The sequence below is a fragment of the Coptis chinensis genome, chromosome 6 (assembly GCF_015680905.1).
Source record: "Coptis chinensis isolate HL-2020 chromosome 6, ASM1568090v1, whole genome shotgun sequence".
NCBI classification, from domain to species: Eukaryota; Viridiplantae; Streptophyta; class Magnoliopsida; order Ranunculales; family Ranunculaceae; genus Coptis; species Coptis chinensis.
In genome coordinates this window covers 84,360,545-84,371,190 of record NC_141461.1, presented here as the reverse complement: position 1 = coordinate 84,371,190, position 10,646 = coordinate 84,360,545, and the positions used below count along the sequence as shown (strand labels likewise).

Genomic DNA, 10,646 nt, shown 5'->3' with positions numbered 1-10,646 from the left:
ACATTAGCCACGGTTGGTAAACTGTTATATACCACTGTTCCGCCAAAAATAGTGGCTTATAGTCATTTACCACGGTACAAAATACTTTTTTAATTTTGGAACAAACAAATACCACTATTTTCGTATAACAGTGGCATATAATACGACATACACCACGGTACTACCAAATATTGTCTAAATTATTTTTGTGTATTTGCATACCCCACTGTTCCCTTGAAACGGTGGTTTATATTTTGGGAAAAATTAACCCACCGTGGATAAAGCCAGTTCTAAAAAAAAAGAACAGAAAAGAAAGAAATAAATGAGGGAGGAAAAATGTTCGGTCTGCAAAACCCCACTTCTCCTTCTCGACTAATATAACTAGAGCTTCCACATCTATCTCTCCCGAATTTATAACGATGGCGTCGCTGCCTTCCCCTCTCCATCTCTCTCTTCTAGGAATTTTAATGGATGTTCAATCCAAAAATCTCTCGCCCATTCTATTTAATTCGTCACTTGATCAATTTCGTTTTATTTCAGAATCAAAGTAGCAACATCATCGTTTTGAGATGTACATGTTTGGTCACCGCTTGCTTTGAAGCATTTGTATAATCTGTGTTTGTTTGCTCCTTCGTGAAAACCTCGTGAGGCAATTAAATTTGAAAGGGTCGGACACTTTGAATGGGTTCTCTTTGTTTTCTTCTTGTTGGTTTGGGAACATTATTTGCAGTTGTACCAATCTGAAACATAGATTGCACGCTCTATATAGGTAGCTTTTCTTGTTCCTGACTTCTTAATTTGCTTAACTGAATTAATGTGTTGGTTGGATGGTGTAGTCTTATCTCTTAAAGCAGGCAGCAACAAATGCAATGGCAAAGTGTTTGACTAAAGTTCACAATAAGGGGAGATAGTGTAACGGTTTTCACAGCCGTTGTTAAGAAGCCCACCTGAGGCATACAAGAAATGGAGTAGACCAGAATATTGGGAAATGTTTGTGCAGTCAAGATTATCAGATGAGTTTCAGGTATGAATATAATTACTACGAGATTCTTATGGTATATATTTTCTTCAATTTAGGATACAACATAGCTATGTTTTGTACTTCCAAATATTTTTATGTCAACATGAGCTGGACTAATGAGGGGTGATAAGCTCTAATTCTTGCAATGATTATTGGTTAGTGAAATTCTTTGGTGATATATAGATTAGGACAAGTTAGGTGTTTGCAAAGCTATTGTTGGCTTCATAACTTTGATAGGCACTGAATTTATCATCTTGCTGGATGGAGACTCAAAGGTGTAGGGAGTGAACCTTGGGAGTAAAGAAGACACTATTCCCTGTATGTCTTGGCACCATCCCACTTATGGTTTTTCTTTAGGAAATAATATATTGTTTTTGGGTTTTTGTATTATTGCATCTTAGCTGGATATTCTTCTGGTATAGGGTGATGTATTGTCTAATATGACTTGATTGAATTCAAATAGTTTTGAGGTGCTGGCATGCTGCTCATAAATGTTTTACTTGCTTCTCATAATCCTTGACTATTGAGACCATAAGTTCAAGTGGCTAGACCAAAAGTTGAGGTTTTTTGTAATCGGCTATCTATAATAGTTTAAGTAAATTGGTATGTATTTCAAGCACAATAAAAGTTAGTTATTCTACTCTGTTAGGGCCTCCTATGGCGGTACTGAACTGTCTTCTAGCTCAAGTTAATCATAGTTATAATCAAATGGCCGGGATGGCCTACACAAAAAGTTAGTTCTTTGAGTCGATTTTCAAACATACCAAGTTTCATAACATTTGAACATCAATGTAAGGAGTTATGCTTCCTAAAAGATGGGCTGTTTCAACTGCATTTTTCTGCTCGTTTTACTTTCATTTCTTGTGAATTATGTTATATATGTAGACTGTGTTAATTACTAGTTTTCATTATGTCTTCCCTTAACTTAATTATCAGCAATAGGAGCATAAGTAGATAATACCTAAAATGTACGCTTGAGATAAATTGTTCAAGGTATGCATATAAACCTAAATAGGGTATACGTATATGATTACGAACTGTTCAGGGTATACACTCATCATTTTACTATATCTCTTGTTTATACTGTGAAGCATATGAGATAAATTCCAGTACACTCAATTGTTCAGGTCGAATTTGTAGTTTAGGATGCATTTGTTCTAGATGGGTAGTCACTAATTCCACCGAGGCAGAGCATCTGATTCATGCCTGGATGGAGGACAAGGTAAAAAAAAAAGATTAGCTGACCACGGTAGTGTTCGCGAGCCCTTGTTTGCTATGTAAGTTTTTTGCAGTCTTATGTTTTTTTAGTGGCATTTTTTTGGTCAAGTATGTTGTGATGAGCTCGGCAGCATCAATTTTTTATAGTGCTGGCCTGGGGTTGCTTTCTTTTTAAGATATATTGTTGCTAATAGACCAGGTTTGCTTTAGTTTCCATCTGCAAATTAAACTACTGAACTGAACCTGCTCTTGGGGGGGGGGGGAGCGGTGCGCATGCTTAATATATTTTCTTAACCTATGTAGACATTGCATATAGTTGCGATAGCAAATCTCGTGAGTGCAACTTCTTGTATACAATATCTTGTTCTTGCTTCTTTGGACCACGACTTCTCTTCATATTATTTAATTCTGTCCTTTCTTTTATATTCAATAGAAGCGACTACCAAATCCATCCAAGAGCTTCGTATGCTATTTTTCAATTTATGAGAATCTGGCATACACTTAGGACTGTAAACAATCTATCTTGGAATACAAGTTCAGGAGTTCGATCCCAATTCTGGAACTCCACAAGAACTAATTAATGGAAGTTGATAAAGCTCGTGAAGTTTCAAAACCATCAGTTCCAGATGAAAAATAGTTCAGATCAATCTCCTCACGAAGCTTCAGGTACTCGATGAATATGTTTATTGCTTACATTGCATGTTCATCTAGAATGAGACCAAATAGATCTAGATTAATGTTCCCCTACTTTTTAGTGTTAAGTTGGGTCCATGGCTTGCTAGTACATTTTGATGCATGAGCATTGTTTTTTGGACAGTCCTAGGTTTGTAGAAGTGGTGTTTTTGTTTCTAAAGTATTTTAAAACCTTCTATAATAGTTTGGTAAATTAATCTTTTCACATTGGCAAGTTCTTTCTGTAAAACCCCACATTTTTGGGCTTTAGAATGAGTTGGACCATTACTTCCAGTAATGGGCCTAAGGTGGATTTAGGGGTGCAAAAGAACCCACGGGAAAAAGTGGGGGAGGGAGTGCTAGAAAGGGAGGACATGAACTCTCTCTCTCTCTCTCTCTCTCTCTTGGTCTCCCTCTCACAATTTTGAGAGTACACTCATCCACCTCGATATAATTACATGAAAAGTAGGAGTGGGCAGCAAGAACACAGGAGAAGAAAGTGGAAAAAAAAGCTTTGAATGAATTGGTGCATCTAATTCTTCTTATTTTAATCTTGTCATATATTGGGTTTCACTCTTTGCTGAAAGGTTTTACAGGAGTTTGTTGGTTAAAAGTATTAAAAGGTGACTAAGGTCCATAGATATTATCTTTGAACGTCTTTCGTATCTCTTTTAGAAAATTTTATAGTAAGTACTATTTCTTAAGGATGTAAACTTTTTGATAGTTATGGGACTTAGATGTATATATTTAACTTGTGTTTTCGATAATGACTTTGTACGAGGTGCTTGGATGATCTGGCATTAGTCGAGAAATTCAAGTACTTTGGCGTACTAAGTCTTAGTGTTGCAATGATCTCATTTTGCAAACCGGTTACTTAACTGCTCTAGTATTGGTCGAGACAGTTAAGTAGCTGGGTTAATCAATGAGAAGTATATTGCTTAAATTTTCAAGTTATGACAGGATTTTTATTTATGAAATGTTGAAAATACAGAGGAGATTCTGCATAAATTTTTCCAGAAAAAATCACGTATCTTAGGTATATATATAGTTGTTTGAGATTTGGGGTGTGACACTTTCTTAGCTCGATAGATCAATTTGTTGTCGTTGGGTGTGCTGTGTAGGGTATCAATTCGATGAAGGGGGAAAAGCAAGAAGACCAAAAAAAAAAAAAAAAATTGCATGCTCTCCAATCTGACGATCATCACTGCTATTTGAGTAAGGTATTATCCGGGTTCTTTATGCTTATATTATTCGAGCTCTATGTACTTGTAGCATATTTATTTATATCATGCATTCACTTACCTTCGTCTGTTAGAAAGGTGCCAAATGTTGCATTTTTTTTTGTAAGCTTGCTTGTTAAAGAGTCCACAAGGCTAAATTCCTTAAATGAATACATGCCACCGATTTTAATTATATTGTTTTGATCCTTGAATGAGTACTTTTTTATTTTATTTTTTAATCACGACTATATATATCTCTTTTGTAGGGTGACCAAACTTTGTTTAATCTTGGCTAAATGTTCTTGGGACGAGATGCCAACATAGAGGAGGATGTTCTTGGTGAAGTTATTTGGAATACAAAACAAAATGGAATAAGTTGGTTTGGAGGTTTTTTTATAATATATTTGTATTGATTAGAATTTGGATTTTCGATTGGGAATGGATTGTTTTCAAATCGTGTTTAGAATTAGTCATGTGGTGGACCATGGTGTTTTGAATATGTGATGAAGTGGAATGTGATATGCTAGTTTTATGAAATTATTAGGTGATTTGGAATATTTAAATAATCAGGGATTTTTTTTTTTAAATAAAAAAACTTATATACCACGGTTTTGGAAGAATCGTAGCTAATATGGAGACTTTATACCACGGTTTCCCAAAATAGCATAACTTTGTAATGGTCATATACCACGGTTTTGAAAATGTATTACCACGGTTTTACACTAAACAGTGGTTAATGGCTACAAGTTTAGACCACGGTTTTACTGGAAGTATTTACCACCCCAGCTGATACCACGGTTTAGAAACAGTGGTAAAAGGCTTTTTACCACTCTAAAAAACAGTGGTATATGACATTTTCTGTAGTAGGCAGAGGTTGGATCTTACTCCACTGACAACCAGCAGTCTAGGAAAGTAGATGTAAATAAGACTAAGAATGGCGATGGAGAAGGATTCACACTTGTCACAAAGAGAAGAAGAAACCGCCAACAATTTGCGAGACGAGCCAAGTTTTGCCGTCGGTAAAGGAGTCTTTGATTTAATTTTCACAATGGCAATGTCAGAGTGAAAATCAGCAATGACCAGAGTGCCCTGACTTAAATATGTTCTGATGAGAATCATTTCAAGATAGGTGACCTCATGAAAAATCTAGTCAAGATAAAAACCCACGCTTCAGGACAAACTTAATCGAATCAATTGCAAGAAAACAGTTTGCAATTGTTATGACTTGGATTTTGGAGCGAACAAACAACATTTTTGCAAGCAAGAACGAATCTGCGACCAAGACTCGTCACTCATCAGTTCGACATCAGACACGTTGTTTTTTTCAGCTTTTCTTGCCAAATTGCTATGGAAGACCTTGTGCTATGGAAGTCTACCACGACATGAGCGCAAGTTAAGACGGTACCATCAGGATCAATTATAGTTCTAGAAGCTTCAACTTTACTATACAACTCTCCATATTGATCTACAACAATTTAGAACATGCCCCATATTATATCCATTCTTCACCATTGATTGTTTATGTTTTTAAGATACCTTGTAGTCATGAAATCAATGGACAAACCTTTGGAAATTATTGATGCGGTGTTAAAGTGTTAGGTTGCAAAATAAAACTCCATTTTTATTCATTTTTTTTAGTCCCATATCATCTATGAGCAAGTCAAGTTTCTTTCAAAGAAGTTATAGATAGTTAGGGCCAAAGTTATAACAGTAAGCATGCCCCTGGGCGGCAGGGCCTTATCCAAAGGTTTTGGAATGGGCCTTTATTAAATGAGCCCGTGGTGAAGTGAAAATTGTTGTTAGTTGGGTTTCAAGTCATAGATTCGGTTTTAAACCGAACCGAACCGATTATACAGTTCGGATAGAACTTGGTATTTTTCAGCTGCGGTTCGGTTACGGTTTGGAAAGTTTGAAACCGACCTTTGTGATTCGGTCCATATATTTGGACCAAACCGACCCGAACCGAACCGTGGACAGCCCTACCACTTACTATCACACTAACCTATTCCTAATTGAGCTAGAGGTCTTTATTAGGTGTTGCGGGGATTAGGAGATGGTTTAAGAAGGAAGGAAATGGATATTCAAAAGGACAAGTCTGAGATAATAGAGTCTTCATATTATGTAACTTAGAGAAAACCTTGTTATTTTCTTTTGCTTCTATACTTTGTTTCCATCCTTAGCCATATTTTTCTTTTTCTTTTCTTTGGCTTTTGACTCCTTTTTATTCTATTTTTGGAGTTTTTATTTATTTCTATTTTTTTTTTCCTTGGATGGAAACTTCTTTTCTTTTCCAAGCAACTAACTAATTTTTGTTTACACGTGTTTTTTTCTTCTTCTTTCTTCACTCATTCTATTCTCAGACTTATTCTAGATTGGGTAAGTTGAATTTTTTATTTTGTTTTGTTTTTGTAAAGGGGGTAAATGAATTGCGGTTTATGGAAGGCTAAAGAAAGGCTCGAGGGGCTTAACTAGCGGAAAATAATTCATAGGTTTGAATTTCTGGCTATATCGATCCAAAGAGGGCCTAAATTCTCGCTTAGGATATGGCATAGTGATCAAGCAAGTGGACGTCTGATTTCTCTATCCGGATTTTACTTCTACCTTGTGTCATTTCTCAAATGTTTCGCTCATATAAGGCTTTAGGCTATATTCTCACAGGATTTGTAGAATAAGTACTCTAGCCTAGATTTCAGAAACTTAATGCTAACAATCATAGATACTCATGTAATATATTTATAGATAGATGCAAAGATTATTACCTACATATTAACCTAAGTTTCTAACAATTATTCTGTTGCAAAAGCTACGTGAGACTTCGAGATTGTTAAGAGCATAGAGAAAGAAAACAATATCAATATTCCTAAGTGTATAGCATAAACTTATTTATTTATATTTTTGAAATTTTTAACTTGAAAACAAATGTATATTATACATATCTATATCCTAACAGATGCCTTAATTACACGTGTTTCTATGCCCCCTCCAAACAAGAAACATGCTTTGTCCTCAAAGGATTTAAATAAAGAGGGTAGAAAAATACCATGGAAACGCGTGAAATTCTGGAACATCTGCAAAACACGGTTAGAACAAACTAATATAGAAAATAAAAAAATTAACACAACTCTATAAGAGTTCCACCCATTATGGGATTAACAGAATTAAATTGCTTGGGATATAAGCAGACACTAACTGAAACTAAAAACTTACCTCTACTCCAGCGTTTACTCGTCATCCTCCTCTTCTATAAAGAAGTGAGGTTCCTTCAAGATCCTGCCATGCCATTATAATTTGCCAAGCTTGCCACCATTTATCATCTACGGATGCTAACACATTAAGCGCCACTTGGTCGGATGGGGTGTAAGGTGCAACCTGATGAGGTTGTATCCTCCACCCTTGCCAAGTCATTGCACGGAAAGATCGAATAATAGAATTGGTGGGTCTCACAATGTCGACCCCAACCCATTTCGTGAAACGGGCACAAAAAACAGGGAAGAAACATAGCATAATACGACAAACTAATATAGGCATAAGAAGATACTTATGCCTCATGCTATGGGCTCGTGCTAAACTAGACATTAAGGTCTTAGGAAGGTCATATAGCAGGCGTTCCTCAGCTAAAGCAAGGAAAACATCGCAAGTGGCATCATTCGAAGAAGAAAAATGCCACTCCCCTAATATGTTTAGCATGATAAAGAACATTACCGTATCACATTAAGGGACAAGCTACCAAGGGCTACGTTATATGTCCCTTGGTCCTCTACACGGAAAATGCCGGACCCATAATTCTCATGTAAAAGCTCATAGTTGTAGGCAGAGAAATTATCAACTATGTAGCCCCATGGGTCTTGAATCTTAGTAGGCATAGGAATCTCAATAACAAAAGCCAACAGGGGCTTAGTTATCTCCATTGTTTCATCATCAATGTTGATGGAGAACACTTCCATCCAATAAAATAATGTACAATGGTTATAAAAATACGAGGCAAGTGCAGGGGAGTAAAGTTCATCAGAACTTACCATTAAAGATTGCCATCCTGCTTGTATGATTACTTCGCGAAACCAAGCACCATAGGTGTCACTTTGGAACAAGTCTTCGAAAGACTATTCTGGTATGATACGCGGGGATGTCGTCACAAAACTACTCTCTGGAACAGCTGCAACTATCCTGGAACAACCCACGCAAAAAATCGGAAATTTCGAGTTCATCGAAGTTCTGGCGCACTTGCCAACTTGGGTGCATGCGCCGGGGTAGAATTTCGATCGCGGATTTGGGTGCAGGTGCGCTTCCATCGCAGGCCTTGGTGTGTCAGAAAAGGCCGGGCGAAGCGAAGGAAAATTAAGCGAAAATTGGGAGTGAAAAATGAGGGATGGATGTGAGAGATGTGTGTGGGTGGAGAATGAATGAAGTTTATATAGGGTTTGGTTTCCAAAAACGAATCGGGAAATTTCCAAAATGTTTTAAGGCAATTGCCGGAAACAGAAATTTCCAAAACCGGAAACGGAAACAACCCATATTCTTGATTCTATAACAACCCTAATATCTTTTATACTGGATTTAGACTAGTAACTTCTAAACTCTCTTAGATTTCATCCTACCACCACATCTAATCATAGGTATGCCAATTACGGCTATATTCTCAACCTTCACTCCAAAACAAACTCTAAAATGGAGGATCTTCTACAAATCATGATAGAATAAATAATACCACCCCTAAACAATTCGGGAAGGTGGGATTAACAATAAAATCCATGCACAATTTGAAAAGAACCACATTATATTAAAATTGAAATTCAAACAACATTTAACTACCAAATTCAAAGTTAACTACGGAATTTAACATCGTAACATCCTATCTACTAAAAATAATAAAAAACAACATCAAAACAACAAACAAGAAGAAATCTAGCTACTCTTCAAGGGAGCGAGGTGGGGGTAAGAATTGAAATTTGAGTGATCAAGAATGGAAAAACCAAACACCCCACCCCCAAACAAATATTTGAAAACAGGTTTGTAAAAATTTGTTTTAAAACGTGGGTCTTTTAAAGTCAGATTTCCGAGACTTAATGTGGGGTCATTTTACGCCGATTTCCTAGATCGTGCACACCCCCAAACAAGCATGAAACTGGGGTGGCACAAAGTGGATGATGCGTGGTCAACTATAAACAAATAGTCGGAAGAGTTGGGGGTCTAGCCATAAAAACATGATACTAAATGCACCCCCAAACAGAATAATGTTGTATAATTGGAAGCAAACATGTAAGCGAAGGAATGAAAACTTATGCATCCTATCAAAGAACATATGCAAACCATCATGTTGTAATTGTTTAAAATAGTTGGAATGACCAAAAAGATGAATTAGCGATACTTTAGGTGAGAAGGGAATGAAGTGTGGATCCTGATGTCTTTCATAAAGCTCAGATGAGGAAAAATAAGACAAACTAGGTTTCTCACTATACTCGGTTAGAGCTTGTCTCTCAATTACCGGAATGGTGTACTCATGGGATTGTGTGCTAGGCAAACACTCTTCACTGTGAGGGTTGAAAAAATTATAGACGATCTCTGAGGCAATTGGCTCAAGGGAAAAATCGAGGTTCCTTTTAAATGGTGGGTGAATGGATGGCTTAGTTGTGGTAGATGGTTGGATTATAGGAGGTGGTAACTCAGGTGGATGGTGGTTGGTTGGTGGTTCATCGGGTTGTGGATCCTCACATGCTCTTAAGAACTCTACATCTGGCTTAGCTGAATCCACAAGGTTGTGGTTCGTGGCTTTATCTTTAAGATTTTCCTCTATTTCTTTCCTTGTTATTTCCTCAGCTGCCAAACTGAATTGAGATTCACATTGCTCTAAAGATGTAACTTCCTCGTTTTCTTGCACATTAACTTGTTCATGCCTTAGATTTGAATTGTTAATCTCCATGTCCTCACCCTCTTCCTCTAAAACACTATAAGTATCCTCAATGGCCTCATTCGAATGTGTCGAGACATCATCCAGCAGAGTGCGGTTAGCAAACTCAAAGGCCCGGACACATGCTGAGGAGGGTCCATATTACGAGAATGCCAATAGTTATCAAATTCTTCCTTCGTCACACCTTTATAAATATCTTCTAAAGTGTCATCATTATATTCATCGTCAGGTGGATCAGTGGGAAGTTCCTTGGAGACATCGCTCAAGTTTGAGTGGTCATCCGAAACTAGTCCTAAAGAGTCGTCTACAAGAAGTTCCTTATCCAGGTGGGGTGTGGAGTTAATATTCATGGTTAATGGGAGGGTCTTCGGAAGGTCGGTTCATGAAATGTAGGGTAGGTGTGAACTAGGTTGACTGGGTTAGTTATGGGAATAGTGTCGATCTCTGGCATGGTAGAAATGTCTGCCGTAGGTGAACCTAGTATCTTTAGGTTCCGGTTTATTTCTTGAAGTATTATTTTGTTTTGGGCCATTATTTCATCGAATGTTGTTAGCTGAGGGGAAGCTTTGAAGTGTGGGTCTGGTTGGTATGGTGTTTGATAGTCATAGTTATTGGCGTTTGAGTGACTCTG

The 10,646-nt window shown here is 37.1% G+C and overlaps 1 long non-coding RNA gene across 3 annotated transcripts; it reads left to right on the top strand.

Moving 5' to 3' along the window:
- Nucleotides 1-291: 291 nt before the first annotated feature.
- LOC147494964 (uncharacterized) lies at nucleotides 292-4,806 on the top strand. Of its 3 annotated transcripts, XR_015198921.1 has the most exons (5): nucleotides 292-1,003; nucleotides 1,238-2,277; nucleotides 2,652-2,884; nucleotides 4,012-4,110; nucleotides 4,377-4,806. It is a non-coding gene; the product is annotated as an uncharacterized LOC147494964 (long non-coding RNA). The 3 variants fall into 3 exon arrangements; XR_015198922.1 differs by lacking the exon at nucleotides 1,238-2,277; XR_015198920.1 differs by having other exon boundaries at nucleotides 292-2,277.
- Nucleotides 4,807-10,646: the final 5,840 nt, after the last annotated feature.